This window comes from Pelophylax lessonae (genome assembly GCF_965119305.1).
Source record: "Pelophylax lessonae genome assembly, chromosome: 8".
NCBI lineage: Eukaryota > Metazoa > Chordata > Amphibia > Anura > Ranidae > Pelophylax > Pelophylax lessonae.
This window is the reverse complement of record NC_138775.1, coordinates 260,988,006-261,004,015: the sequence shown is the minus strand read 5'-3', so window position 1 is coordinate 261,004,015 and position 16,010 is coordinate 260,988,006.

Sequence of the window (16,010 nt, the reverse complement as noted above, 5' to 3'; positions counted from 1 at the left end):
AACCTTCAGAAGTATGAGATGAACCCCAACAACTTGGAAAGGTGGATCTCTCTCACACGTACCAACACAGACTATCCCCCAATTTAACTGATCCCCAAAGGTTTTTGATTAAATAGCGGAATAGAAAATATGATCCAAAAAAAGTGTATGTATATCACACGTACACAACCACACTAGGCCCCAATTACTATTGTTTGTACCCCTAAAAGGCTAGATGAGGAGTAGGGGGGGTATGGAACAGGCAGCACCCTCAAACCTTCAGAAGTATGAGATGAACCCCAACAACTTGGAAAGGTGGATCTCTCTCACACGTACCAACACAGACTATCCCCCAATTTAACTGATCCCCAAACGTTTTTGATTAAATAGCGGAATAGAAAATATGATCCAAAAAAAGTGTATGTATATCACACGTACACAACCACACTAGGCCCCAATTACTATTGTTTGTACCCCTAAAAGGCTAGATGAGGAGTAGGGGGGGTATGGAACAGGCAGCACCCTCAAACCTTCAGAAGTATGAGATGAACCCCAACAACTTGGAAAGGTGGATCTCTCTCACACGTACCAACACAGACTATCCCCCAATTTAACTGATCCCCAAAGGTTTTTGATTAAATAGCGGAATAGAAAATATGATCCAAAAAAAGTGTATGTATATCACACGTACACAACCACACTAGGCCCCAATTACTATTGTTTGTACCCCTAAAAGGCTAGATGAGGAGTAGGGGGGGTATGGAACAGGCAGCACCCTCAAACCTTCAGAAGTATGAGATGAACCCCAACAACTTGGAAAGGTGGATCTCTCTCACACGTACCAACACAGACTATCCCCCAATTTAACTGATCCCCAAAGGTTTTTGATTAAATAGCGGAATAGAAAATATGATCCAAAAAAAGTGTATGTATATCACACGTACACAACCACACTAGGCCCCAATTACTATTGTTTGTACCCCTAAAAGGCTAGATGAGGAGTAGGGGGGGTATGGAACAGGCAGCACCCTCAAACCTTCAGAAGTATGAGATGAACCCCAACAACTTGGAAAGGTGGATCTCTCTCACACGTACCAACACAGACTATCCCCCAATTTAACTGATCCCCAAAGGTTTTTGATTAAATAGCGGAATAGAAAATATGATCCAAAAAAAGTGTATGTATATCACACGTACACAACCACACTAGGCCCCAATTACTATTGTTTGTACCCCTAAAAGGCTAGATGAGGAGTAGGGGGGGTATGGAACAGGCAGCACCCTCAAACCTTCAGAAGTATGAGATGAACCCCAACAACTTGGAAAGGTGGATCTCTCTCACACGTACCAACACAGACTATCCCCCAATTTAACTGATCCCCAAAGGTTTTTGATTAAATAGCGGAATAGAAAATATGATCCAAAAAAAGTGTATGTATATCACACGTACACAACCACACTAGGCCCCAATTACTATTGTTTGTACCCCTAAAAGGCTAGGAGTAGGGGGAGTATGGAACAGGCAGCACCCTCAAACCTTCAGAAGTATGAGATGAACCCCAACAACTTGGAAAGGTGGATCTCTCTCACACGTACCAACACAGACTATCCCCCAATTTAACTGATCCCCAAAGGTTTTTGATTAAATAGCGGAATAGAAAATATGATCCAAAAAAAGTGTATGTATATCACACGTACACAACCACACTAGGCCCCAATTACTATTGTTTGTACCCCTAAAAGGCTAGATGAGGAGTAGGGGGAGTATGGAACAGGCAGCACCCTCAAATCTTCAGAAGTATGAGATTGTGTTCACTGTACCCCACAAAGATTGAGTTCACTGCACCCCACAATGATTGTGTTCACTGCACCCCACAAAGATTGTGTTCACTGCACCTCACAAAGATTGTGTTCACTGTACCCCCCAAAGATTGTGTTCACTGCACCCCACAAAGATTCTGTTCACTGTACCCCACAAAGATTGTGTTCACTGCACCCTAAAAGGATGTTGTTCACTGCACCCCACAAAGATTGTGTTCACTGCACCCTAAAAGGATGTTGTTCACTGCACCCCAAAAAGATTGTGTTCACTGTACCCCCCCAAAGATTGTGTTCACTGCACCCCACAAAGATTGTGTTCACTGCACCCCAAAAAGATTGTGTTCACTGTACCCCCCAAAGATTGTGTTCACTGCACCCCAAAAAGATTGTGTTCACTGTACCCCCCAAAGATTGTGTTCACTGCACCCCACAAAGATTCTGTTCACTGTACCCCACAAAGATTGTGTTCACTGCACCCCAAAAAGATTGTGTTCACTGTACCCCCCCAAAGATTGTGTTCACTGCACCCCACAAAGATTCTGTTCACTGCACCCCACAAAGGATTTTGTTCACTGCACCCCAAAAAGATTGTGTTCACTGCACCCCAAAAAGGATTTTGATCACTGCACCCCAAAAAGGATGTTGTTCACTGCACCCCAAAAATGATTTTGTTCACTCCACCCCAAAAAGATTGTGTTCACTGCACCCCACAAAGATTGTGTTCACTGCACCCCAAAAAGATTGTGTTCACTGTACCCCCCAAAGATTGTGTTCACTGCACCCCACAAAGATTCTGTTCACTGTACCCCACAAAGATTGTGTTCACTGCACCCCAAAAAGATTGTGTTCACTGCACCCCAAAAAGGATGTTGTTCACTGCACCCCAAAAAGGATGTTGTTCACTCCACCCCAAAAAGATTGTGTTCACTGCACCCCACAAAGATTGTGTTCACTGCACCCCAAAAAGATTGTGTTCACTGCACCCCAAAAATGATTTTGTTCACTGCACCCCAAAAAGGATTTTGTTCACTGCACCCCAAAAAGGATGTTGTTCACTCCACCCCAAAAAGATTGTGTTCACTGCACCCCAAAAAGATTGTGTTCACTGCACCCCACAAAGGATTTTGTTCACTGCACCCCAAAAAGATTGTGTTCACTGCACCCCAAAAAGGATGTTGTTCACTGCACCCCAAAAAGGATTTTGTTCACTGCACCCCAAAAAGATTGTGTTCACTGCACCCCACAAAGGATTTTGTTCACTGCACCCCACAAAGATTGTGTTCACTGCACACCAAAAAGGATTGTGTTCACTGCACCCCAAAAAGATTTTGTTCACTGCACCCCAAAAAGATTGTGTTCACTGCAGCCCAAAAAGATTGTGTTCACTGCAGCCCAAAAAGATTGTGTTCACTGCAGCCCAAAAAGATTGTGTTCACTGCAGCCCAAAAAGATTGTGTTCACTGCAGCCCAAAAAGATTGTGTTCACTGCAGCTCACACACAGAAAAATGGATGTGGATCACTGACACCTGCCTATCTCCAATCCCACACCACACAGCAATATCGATTGTAGTTTGTAGAACACAGTTTCCCTAAAATTCAGCAGACTCTGTCCCTAACAGGATTGAGAAGAGATCGTAGATCAGGATTGAGTGCAGATTCACCCCACCCCCCACACAGCAATATCGATTGTAGTTTGTAGAAGACACTGACCCTATAATTCAGCAGACTCTATCCCTAAAATGCCTACAACTCGCCCTGCCTAAACACTCCGACCTGTCCCTCAATTCTATCCGGACACAAATGGTTTTTTCCTGCCTATCTTTCCCTAATCAGCAGCCAGCACGTTGATGTGTGCTCTGTCCCTGATATAAGCAGCATAATGACGCCGCTGCGGCTGCCTCGAACTTATAAAGACTTGGTCACATGCTTCAGACGGCCAATCACAGCTACTAAGACATTTGCAGGCATGGCTGGGATGGCTTAAGGCACACCAGTTAAACGATTGTTGATTGGCTGTTGAAAGCCCGCCATGAAAAGAGCGCCAAAGCATGCAAAACCCGGAAATAAAACGACCGAACACGGATTTTTACCCGAACATACAGTAAAGTGTCCGTGTCCGTGTTCGGGTACAAAAAATCCAATTATTCGGTACGAACACGAATAATACAGTCCGTGTTCGCTCAACACTAGTTATCATCATCTACAGTGCATAATATCCTCCAAAGATTCAGAGAATCTGGAACAATCTCTGTGCGTAAGGGTCAAGGCCGGAAAACCATACTGGATGCCCTTGATCTTCGGGCCCTTAGACGGCACTGCATCACATACAGGAATGCTACTGTAATGGAAATCACAACATGGGCTCAGGAATACTTCCAGAAAAAATTGTCGGTGAACACAATCCACCGTGCCATTCACCGTTGCCGTCTAAAACTCTATAGGCCAAAAAAGAAGCCAAATCTAAACATGATCCAGAAGCGCAAGCGTTTTCTCTGGGCCAAGGCTCATTTAAAATGGACTGTGGCAAAGTCGAAAACTGTTCTGTGGTCAGATGAATGAAAATTTGAAGTTCTTTGTGGAAAACCGGGATGCTATGTCATCCGGACTAAAGAAGACAAGGACAACCCAAGTTGTTCTCAGCGCTCAGTTCAGAAGCCGGCATCTCTGATGGTATGGGGTTGCATGAGTGCGTGTGGCATGGGCAGCTTACACATCTGGAAAGGCACCATCAATGCTGAAAGGTATATCCAAGTTCTAGAACAACATGTGCTCCCATCCAGACGTCGTCTCTTTCAGGGAAGACCTTGCATTTTCCAACATGACAATGCCAGACCACATACTGCATCAATTACAACATCATGGCTGCGTAGAAGAAGGATCCGGGTACTGAAATGGCCAGCCTGCAGTCCAGATCTTTTAACCATAGAAAACATTTGGCGCATCATAAAGAGGAAGATGCGACAAAGAAGACCTAAGACAGTTGAGCAACTAGAAGCCTGTATTAGACAAGAATGGGACAACATTCCTATTCCTAAACTTCAGCAACTTGTCTCCTCAGTCCCCAGACGTCTGCAGACTGTTATAAAATGAAGAGGGGAGGCCAGACAGTGGTAAAAATGGCCTCGTCCCAACTTTTTTGAGATGTGTTGATGCCATGAAATTTAAAATCAACTTATTTTTCCCTTAAAATTATACATATTCTCTGTTTAAACATTTGATATGTCATCTATGTTGTATTCTGAATAAAATATTGAAATTTGAAACTTCCACATCATTGCATTCTGATTTTATTCACAATTTGTACAGTGTCCCAACTTTTTTGGAATTGGGTTTGTAATATTTAGAAGTTTTAGTCATTTTCTTGAAAAAAATACTGATTGTTACATGGAAATAAAAAGTGTCAGAAGGGGCCTGGACTGCAAGTGTGCGGTGACGTTCGCTCATACATTTTTACAGAGCAAATTGCTTGAAATTGTTTTTGTTGCTATACTTAGACATTCCAGTAAAGAATAATTGCCTGTAATGACATCATCATGTTGGTAACAGATAATTGAGAAGACTCCCAATTCCTTCCACCTGCTGGTTTATGGTGAAAGGAATCTGTACGCTTTAGCCGATGTTATGCAAGCGGAGGAGATAAAAGAGAGTCTACAATTCACAAATATAACTTAGGAGTCCTTCTGAGACAGGCTGACCTTTATTCAGCTCATTCCAAGCAGGGCAGAGATTGATCATTAGGGTCCAACCATTCTGACACGGCCTTATTAAATGGATGATTATGACCATGCTTCTTTATAGTACACTGGAGGAACTGTGAAAGCCTGGAACGCATATTGGCCTCAGGCTCAGTGTAATTGCGTTATATAGCAACTTGCCCGAGGAGTTTTCTTTTTTCATTTGTTACGCAAATATTCTCAAGAAAAACATGTTTACCAATCCGGCAGAGGGAAAAAAGGTGTGCGCAATACCTAAGAATGCCGGAGATGGCTTTTCATGAGTAATAACGGGGAAAATGTGTGGGTTTTATGTGCATCAGTAAATGATTCCCTTCCTAAGAGAGGCTTGTCCTGGATTTAATGGTGGATAGAGACTATTATAGTGAGAGTATACATTTCTGCCTCCTGTAAATGCTCTGCTGCATGCATAGAGCAGACTTATGGTTAAAGTGGTTGTAAACCCTTCCAGTGAAGTGACTGGCCTCATGATACACTGAATTTAAACAAATCCTCCTATGTAAGTTGTACTTGTTTATCTGCAGTCTTCTCTTCTCAACATCCTATCAAAGAGCTGAATTTATAAAGCGTGTCTGAACTTTTAGAAAAAAAGGGGGCAGAGAGCTGAAGTTACACTTTGCAGAGCTCGGTGAAGAGAGCTATGAGAGCTGATTGGAAGGAAGGGACACACGCACTTCACACAACACGCAGGAACAGAACTGAGGCTGTCAATACACTGGAGGTCCCTCCCCTGTCACCATTTTTCTCTTGGTGTCATAAAAACTCTTCAGAAGTGATTCATACAGCTAGCAGAGGAATGAAGCAGCAGACAGAAATGACAGGAATGATGGTATATCACAGGGTGCCCCAGGTCCTTGCAGTATGTCTGTCAACAGCACACTACCAGCTGTAGACTATAGCCGGCAAATGTCTCTGCCCCATCTGCTGCAGTGAAAAATACAATCACTGCCACCCACATGCCTAGTCTTTAAATTCAAGCTTGTCAAAGCTGCTGGCTTTACAACCACTGCCTTTCCGTCTGGTGGATTCTGCCCCTTACGTGAATTTGCAGAATGTGCTGTACCACAATGGCAGATTCCCAGTCGCTACTTCTTTTTATGTAAGGCCATTCTTGCTCTCTACTATTACGTGGAAGGCAATGTTGTGGCATCGTTGGGCAAGGCAGCCAGCTGCAAGGTTCACGTTACTGCTGACACGTGGTTCAGCAAGCATGGTCAGGGATGATATATTTCCTTCACAGCACACTGGGTAACTCTGCTTGCAAGGACAGGGCTCAGTGCTGCGGCTTGTTGTGCCGCTATGTCTCCATACAGCTAGTGGCAATGATGCAATATTTGTCAGCTCCACCCCCTCCTCCTCCATGTCCTCCTCTGCTGGATTGTCCTATGAACCACAACCACTCCTTAGTGTTTAAAGGGCTATTTAGTTAAGCTAAAAGGTGCCATGCAGTGCATCAGCTTGTCTGTCTAGGGGACAGCAGCCACAGCAGAGATTCTTTCGGGTGCAGGACCAAAGGGGGTTCACGCCACACCAGCTGGAGCCAGGAATGGTGGTGTGTGATAATGACACAAACTATCCTATCTGCCCTTAGACATAAAAAGTTGACACATGTGCCATGCCTGGTACATGTCCTAAATTTGGTGGTGCAGTGTTTCTTAAATAGGTACCCATATCTGCTAAAGCATGCCAGAAGAGTCCGTAGCCATTTCAGGAGGTCTTACACAGCCAGTGCTCAGTTGGCTGAAATTCAGCGGCAAATCCACCTGCCCGTAAACTGCCTGATTTGTGACATGCCCACCAGGGGTAACTCAACTTTGGCAATGCTGCAGCGGCTTCACATGCAGCAGAGGGCCATCATTGAGTACCTGTGTGAGTATGGCACAACGACATGCTCAGGCAGGCTCGGCTTTTTTCCCCACACCAATGGCTGCTGTTAAAGGGTGCATGCACTTTACTGTCATCATTTGAGGAGGCCAAAAGGGAATGGTGAATCGTGACAATGCATGCATCAGTGACACAATCCCTGTTGTGTTCCTACTGGAGCAGACTCTGTGTGGCATTATGGACAAAGCACTCGAGGCAGAGCAGTGGGAGGAAGAGGAGGACTTCCTTTCCTCTCAAGGCTCCCTTTATGCAGACACCATTCTTGCCACGCCACAGAACACACAAGAGGAGAGTGAGGAGGAGGATTCTGGCAGTTTTGGAGGCATTGAAGCAGAGCAAGACATACATCAACCCTTAACAGAGGGGTTTCCATTCCCAGAACCCTCGGAAGTAGCATGTGGCTGGGACGAAGCAGTTCCAGATACTGTAATCCTCAGTTACCCTAAGGAGTCTGCTACTCATGCCTCTGCATACTTGCAGTGCATGGGCTCCCTCATTCTTGAAAGCCTGCGAAATGACCCAAGAATACGTGGCATCAAGGAGAAGGATCACTATTGTTTGGCAACCCTCCTTGACCACCGTTACAAAGGGAAAGTGTGGGAACTCATCCTGTCCCCACAGAGGGAGCTGAAGATAAAATATCTTGAGGTCACCTTAAAGAGAAGTTTACGTAATGCCTATAATGAATCTGGTAGGTTACAGTCTGGTGGGAAACATTGTTTTGAGGCTTCTGTTGGTCAAGAGAGGAGTGGTGGAGAAGGGGCCGCCTCAGTGATGCATTTAAAAATTGTTTTAGTCCTTGGTGCCCAGGGATGTCAGCTTCCACATCTCATCAGCAGCGTCTGCATCATTTGGTGGGAGATATCTAGGGGCAAAAACGGACATCCAGTTGACGATCCACTGGGTTACTGGGTCATGAGAATAGACCCCTGGCCAGAACTTGCCCAGTCTGCAATTGAGCTGCTGGGCTGCCCTGCATCCAGCATGCTTTTTCTAAATGGGCATTCAGTGCTGCCGGAGGTTTTGTGACAGGTAAGAGAGTGCGTCTGTCCACAGGCTCCATGGACCGGCTGACATTTAGCAAAATGAATCAGTCCTGGATTAGTAGCAGCTGTCGAGCCCCTGATGCTGATGTTGCTGATGAAGTGCTTTATGGGTCTTGAATCTCTGAAAGACTGTGTAGGCTGTCTAGCTTTGTGGGTGTTGATTTCATCTGGAAGAATATTTTTGGCATCTTTAACACCCAACTACCAATTTTTTCGCACCTGTTTGACAGGTGCATACAGAGCCGGTACAAGGGCGGGGCAGAAGGGGCGGGTGCCCTGAGCGCTAACATATATTGGAGAGAGGGGGGGCGCCACTGCTGGACAACTTCTTTCACACACTGCTGACTGTGTGAGTGTAAATTATTGCTGGCCGCCAGCAGCTATCTGCCTGCAATGTGCCGAGTGCGCTCCTCCTGCACTCAGCACAGCCTGAATCCTTCTGTTCTACTTCTTCTTCTGTCAGGGGAGCGGAGAAAACACCCCCCCCCCTGACAGGCGCTCAGTAGTCTGTCCCGGCTGTGACGTCAATGAGCACAGAGCGCTCTCCTCCTGCTTCAGCCACTACCTCGAGGAGCCGTGGAAGAGAGGAGAAAGTGAAAGTGAAAGCAGAAAAGCACATCAGCACATCCACAGCCTGGCACTGTGTCTCTGCCTGTCTGCAGCAGCGTGAGTGAAGCCTGCCTGCCCTGGTGAAGAAGTGAACTATTCAGATGGAGGGAGGGGGGTCTGTCTGTCTGGCTGAGAGCAGGTATGTGGGGGGGGGGGCTGTCTCTCTGGCTCAGAGCAGGTAATCTATTTAGATTAGTGGGGGGGGGGGGTCTGTCTGGCTGAGAACAGGTAAACCATTTAGATTAGTGGGGAGGGGGGAGTTCTGGCTGGGGGGGGGGGTCTGTCTGGCTGAGTTGAGGAGGTGAATAGGTGAACAATTTAGATTAGTGGGGGGGGGGTGTTTGGCTGAGGGGGGGGGGGTCTGCCTGGCTGAGAGCAGGTCAACTATTTTGATTAGTGGGGGGGGGGGGGGTTCTGGCTGAGATGAGTTGTCTAGTGGTGATGAGTTTCTGTTGTAATATGTAAAATCAACCTATATGGAGCAGGTGGTGGTGGTAAATTTCAAGATAAAGGGATATAAAGATAAAAAGAGTAATTGTAAAATCTTATATGTGGCATATATACTAAAAAATATAAATGTAATGTACCTATGCTGCTGTGAAGCAGATGTGACCTAAGTGCAAAAAGTGCTAAGTGCAGCAGGTGTGGTCACCCAAAATATTTTTTGCAAAAAAGAGCACCTTAATATTTCCTTATGGACTTTGCACCTCTCTAAGAGTTTTTGAACACTTTCTGCACTAATTTATGATTGCACGTTTCACCAATTGTTAGATTGGCATATATTTATGGTCGGATCTACATATATTTAGTTATATTTATTTTATATTGCTGTATTTGCTTATATTTTTTTATACCGCTGGATTTACATATATTTATTGTTGGATTTGCATATATTTATTTATACTCACTTATATGCGGGGCATATATATTTTTATAACCCCATACACAATTTGACACTCTATAGGTGGTACTGACATTCTGGACTCATATGTGCATCCGTACACTTTATAAACCATTTATTACTACGCATTGCACAATATCGCACTAGGCACTAATTATTACATTAATATATGTATTTTATAATTTTAGACTATTTTTGAGGCTGGCACTAAATTTATATACAACTACGGACACATATATACATTTTTTACTTTACAGATTTATTTTGGGTGATTACACCTGCTGCACTTAGCACTTTTTGCACTTAGGTCACATCTGCTTCACAGTGGCATATGTACATAGGTACATTACATTTATATTGGTAGTATATATGCCACATATAAGATTTTACATTTACTATTTTTATCTTTATATCTCTTTATCTTGAAATTTACCACCACCACCTGCTCCATATAGGTTGATTTTACATATTACAACAGAGACTCATCACCACTAGAGAACTCATCTTATTTATTTGCTCCACCTTCTATATCTGGCAGCGCCAATCACTTCCCCTTTTTTACATATACATCTGATACATCCTTTTTTAGGGCAGTATTTTTTGAAGTGGGCTGCAGCCAAGTCTGTCTCTTAGTTTTATCCTAAGCGTGGATTTTTTGGGGTTTTTATTCTGTCTGAGATTAGGTCAGCTATTTGATTAGGGTTGGAAGGGGGGGGGGGCTCTGTCGGGCTGAGAGCAGGTCAACTATTATTTAGATTGGGGGGGGGGGTCTAGCTGAGAGGAGGAGGTTAACCAATTGTATTTAATTTGTATTGTTTTAAGTATTTTCTTGTTTTGAAACTACTTTGATTCTTATATTACACCCACGACAGGGACGGGATTGGGGACTGGGGGGGGGGGGGCGCAGTTTGCCATCTTCGCCCTGGGCACCAAATGACCTTGTCCCAGCCCTGGGTGCATATCATTGCAATTTTTGACAGCAATGCCAATTTTTGCTTTCATCAAGAGTACCTCTATACGGTTACTGTGAGAAGGCACCACTGACACCCAAAGACCAATTTTTCTGTTACTTCTATCCAAAGTCTGCGAAAGGGACACCAGAATTTATCCAACAAATCTCCAATCTTGTTCCGAATGCACAAAATTGTGGCCTCATCATACAGACTGGCTCCTCAAGCCGTTGTTTATAAAATAAAGAAAGCTTGCAGGAAAAATGTCATTCTGCTTTAAAAATGTACTTATTGCTGCTGCAGGTTCTATACAGGGTACAAATGCGCCACTTTACAGGCAGACTTAGGGGACCTATTTAAAGGAATTTTTCATTTTTATTGTTATTTCTCATTTTCATGGTTTCACTTTAAGCATCAGTAAATCACTGCTCATTTAACTGCTTTAATACTGGGCACTTTTACCCCCTTCTGCCCAGGCCAATTTTCAGTTTTTAGCGCTGTCACACTTTGAATGACAATTGCACAGTCATGCTACACTGTACTCAAATTAAATTTGTATAATTTTTTTCACACAAATACAGCCTTTTCTTGGTTGTATTTAATCACCACTGGGTTATTTTTTGCTAAAAAAATTAAAAAATCCGAAAACTTTGAAAAGAAAATAAAAGTTTTTCTTAGTTTGCGTCAGAAAATTTAGTAAATAAGTAGTTTTTCGCCTTCACTGATGTGCATTGATGAGGCTGTGCTGATGGTGGGCATTGATGAGGCGGCACTGATGGGCACTAATAGGTGGCACTGATATGCGGCACTGATAGGTGGCACTGATGTGCAGGCACTGATGGGCACTGATGGGTGGCACTAATGGGCACTGAAAGGCAGCACTGATTGGTATCACTAATGGGAACTGATTAGTGTCACTGATGGGCACTAATTGGTGTCACTGATGAACACTGATTGGTGTCACTGACTGGTGTCACTGATGGGCAAAGATGGGCATCACTTGCTGGGCACTGTTGGGGCTGCACTTTAATCAGGGCACTGACATATGACGTTGTCCCAGAACAAGAGGAGATCCCACCTGCCCTCATTTCCCTATATGATGAGGTTAAAAATGATTTTTACAAACATTTGTTTCATTGATGCATATCCCCCAGGGCAGTACCCAGACCCCCATAACCATTGTATGCCCAATTACTTGCATATAAGCCTTAAAAATGGGCACTTTTGCTTTTTCTAGTTCAGGGTTCGTTATTCGGTTCCGAACATTTGCGATGATCGAAAGATTTGCTGCAAACTGAACAGGGGGTTGTTCGGCCCATCTCTAATGTGTAATCTGAGATCCAAGGCACTTCTGCTCTGACTGCTAGCCTCAAAAGATTTGGAAGGGCAGTTTTGTGATGTCAGTAGTGTGCTGTGCACTGTTCTTTTTGCTGGAATTCCTGCTGAAAAATAGCAGTGTACTTTCTGGTATGTGAGTACACATGTGAGTATATCTGCAGCGTGAAGTCACAGGCACTGCTGTTCTGACTGCTAGCCCTGTAAGCTTTGGAAGGGCAATTTGGTGACCTCACTGCTGTGCTGCTTGCTGACATGAGGAAGCAAAGCCCTGCCTCTAGTACTATGGCTGCCTCCATGTGGAGACACAAGGCATGTTGAAGCAGAGCTCCAGCCCCACCCCCCCCACCAACAAAAAAATAAAAGTCAGCAGCTACAAATACTGTAGCTGCTGACTTTTATTATTAGGACACTTACCTATCCAGGGATCCCGCAATGTCGGCCAGCCAGATGATTTATCAACCAGCTGTCGGGTGCTTCCATTTATTAAAGGGAAGCCTTGTGACTTCACAGCTGGTTTTCTACTGCACATGCGTGAAGCACGCAGCGCTTTGTGAATGGCACAGCGACAGGGGCAGGAGGCCGAACTTACCGGGACCTCGCTGCGGTTAAGTCACCAGAAATTGGGAGCAGATGCCCATCAAAAACAGGTGCCAATGCTGCAGCAGATGGGGGAGGAAGCAAACAAGCGGAGCTTCCCCTTTTGGATGGAACTCACCTTTTAGTCAGTAACAGGGGAAAGATCAGCTGGGGGGAGACCACAAGCAATACCGGTGACTAGTCCTTTGCCCTCTACCTGCCTTTTCACTCTCTAACCCCAATCATGTTCCAAGAGCCATCTTTAACCACTTGCCGACCAATGTGACTGTACAGCGGCAGAGTGGCTCGTTCACGTCCAGCGACGTAGACCTACGTCGCTGGACTCCTCCCCTTGTGGGCAGCGCACGAGCGCCGCCGGAGGCTCGCTCCTGCTGTATTCATTTACAGCGGGAGTCGGGCCAGGGGAGGAGTGGCGGTGATCACCGCTGCTCTTCCCCAATCGTCGGGGATCGAGTGTGGAAATCCGCCCGCTTGTGTAAACAAAGCGGGCGGATCTCCTAAGTGACAGGCAGGGCATAGCTGAACCTGCGATCTGTCCCTGTGTCACTCAGTCACCTCCCTCCACACACGTTAGTAAGCACCAGGTATACATTAACCCCTTGAGCACCAATAAAAGTTAACCCCTTCCCTGCCAGTGTCATTTTTAAAGTAACTGTATAGCACTGATTACTGTAGTAATGTCACTGGTACCCCCAAAAGTGTCAAAAATGTCAGTCAAGGGTCCGATCTGTCCGCCGCAATGTCGCAGTCCCGCAAAAGAAATCGCAGATCGCCGCCAGATCGCCGCCATTACTAGTTAAAAAAAAACAATAAAAATGACATAAATTTCCCGTAGTTAGTAGCTGCGATAACTTTTGCGCAAACTGATCAAAATACGCTTATTGCGATTTTTTTTACTAAACATATGTAGCAGAAAACAAATTGGCCTAAAATGATAAAACAATTTTGATTTTTACATTTTTTTTTGGGGGGGGGGGGAATTTCATAAAAAAAAAATGTTAAAAATATTGTTATTTTTTCAAACTTGTCGCTCTTTTTTGGTTTATAGCGCAAAAAAGAAAAAATTGCACAGGTGATCAAATACCACCAAAAGAAAGCTCTATTTGTGGGGAAAAAAAGGACATAAATTTAATTTGGGTACAGCGTTGCATGACCACGCAATTGTCCGTTAAAATAAGGCAGTCCCGTTTTGCAAAATATGGCCTGGTCAGGAATGGGGTAAAACCTTCCGGTCATAAAGCGGTTAAAAATACGCTCATTGAGAATTTTTTTGTCAAAGACATGTAGCTAAATACATTTTGGCCTAAATATATGACAGAAATTTAATATATTGGATATTTTTTAACTGTCAAAGTAGAAAAATATTGTTATTTTTTCAAAATTGTCGTTTTTTTTTTATTAATATCGCAAAAAATGAAAATTGCACAGGTGATCAAATACCACCAAAAGAAAGCTCTGTTTATGGGGAAAAAAAAGACGTAAATTTTGTCTGGGTATGGCGTTGCATGACCGTGCAATTGTCAGTTAAAGTTGCACAGTGCTGAATCGCAAAAAGTGGCCTAGACGTAAGACAGCAAAATCCTCCGGTGGTAAAGTGGTTAATACTGATTGGACCCTGGGAAAACATTTTATTTGGCCCCTTCGAGTCCACTTATCAACTATTTGCGAGCAGTGTGGACTCAAGGGGAAGCTGCCTTGGGCCCCATAACAATGACTGGGCCTAAGGCAACTGCCCCTTTTGCCCTGTGTTAAAGACGGTCCTGCATGTTCCTACAGCAGTAAAAATGAATCTGCCCTCCAGGAAAAGAAAATCAAATACTTCGCTCCACCACCCCATTCACAAGGCATCTGCATATCTCAATACTGTCTTTTCACGGACGCGATTGTCAGAATATATGAACGGGTGCGCAAAAAAAAAAAAAATGCCTATAAAAAATAATTTACCACATCATGCATATGGAAGCTCCAGGCTCCGATAAACCCGCCGATCTGCCATCCTCCCCCCGCCTTGTAATGCATTTGTAATTCTGTATATTCTTGAAATATGACAGCGCTGTAATCCGGACCCCCCGCTGACAATACGCAGCCAGGCTGCAAAGTTCTGCCTTCCAGATACACAGACACATTACACTTGTCACTGCGAGGAGAATCATTTGCAAACTGCCAGTTGTAAGAATTGAACTGTAACCAAAGCGTGAGCCTGCTGTGAGCTACAGATGTGTGAAAATAAAAGAAGCCGGCGTCCGAGGCATTTTCCCCGGTAACTCTAATGTTCCGTAACAAACTTGCTGTACCGGGTGACAGCAGTCGATGGCTCGCAGCGTACAATCTTGTAACGTATTACATCATTTGGATTTTGTTTTTCATCGGTGATGAGAGCCTGGTGGTAAATGTTAAGTAATCACGGAGAAAGTTTCATGTTTTCAATTACCGACCTTCTGTCAGGTTATCCAGTGTTTATTGAGCTCGCGGTACAGAGCGCTTTCGGGATCCGTATGTGGCATGGAATACAAATGTGGGTTGAGGCGCCGCATTCGCCAGGGCTGGTATAAGTAGAACTAAAGGGAAAACTTTTTTTTTTTTTTTTCATTTTGGATAATGTAAGGAAGGGTTATAACCTCTGTGAGGGTTTTTTTTTTTTTTCACCATCTGTGTCCCAGTGGGGAGATTTCCCTTCACTTCCTGTCCCTGAGTCGAAACAGGAAGTGAGAGGAAATCCCTACAAAGTAATGAAATCCCTGGACTAGTGTCCCCATTGGAAGATTTCAATTCACAGGAAGTGAATGCATATGTAGGTCAAGCCCACATATGTCGATGATGTTCACACCACACATGTGGGGTATCGCTGCGTACAACACCTCCTCTGTAACTCTAAACTGGTAACCTGTAAACATTTTTAAAGCATTGCCTATTGAGATTTTTAAGTAATGTAGTTTGGTGCCATTCCACGAGCGTGCGCAATTTTAAAGCATGACATGTTAGGTATCTATTTACTCAATATAACATCATCTTTCATTTTTTAACAAAAAAATTGGGTTATAAATTGTGTTTTTTTAATTCATTATAGGGTATTATTTCCAAAAAAATAGCTTTTGAAATATGTTGTGTTATGTTTGTGTGACATTAAAAATTGCAACAATCGCCATTTTA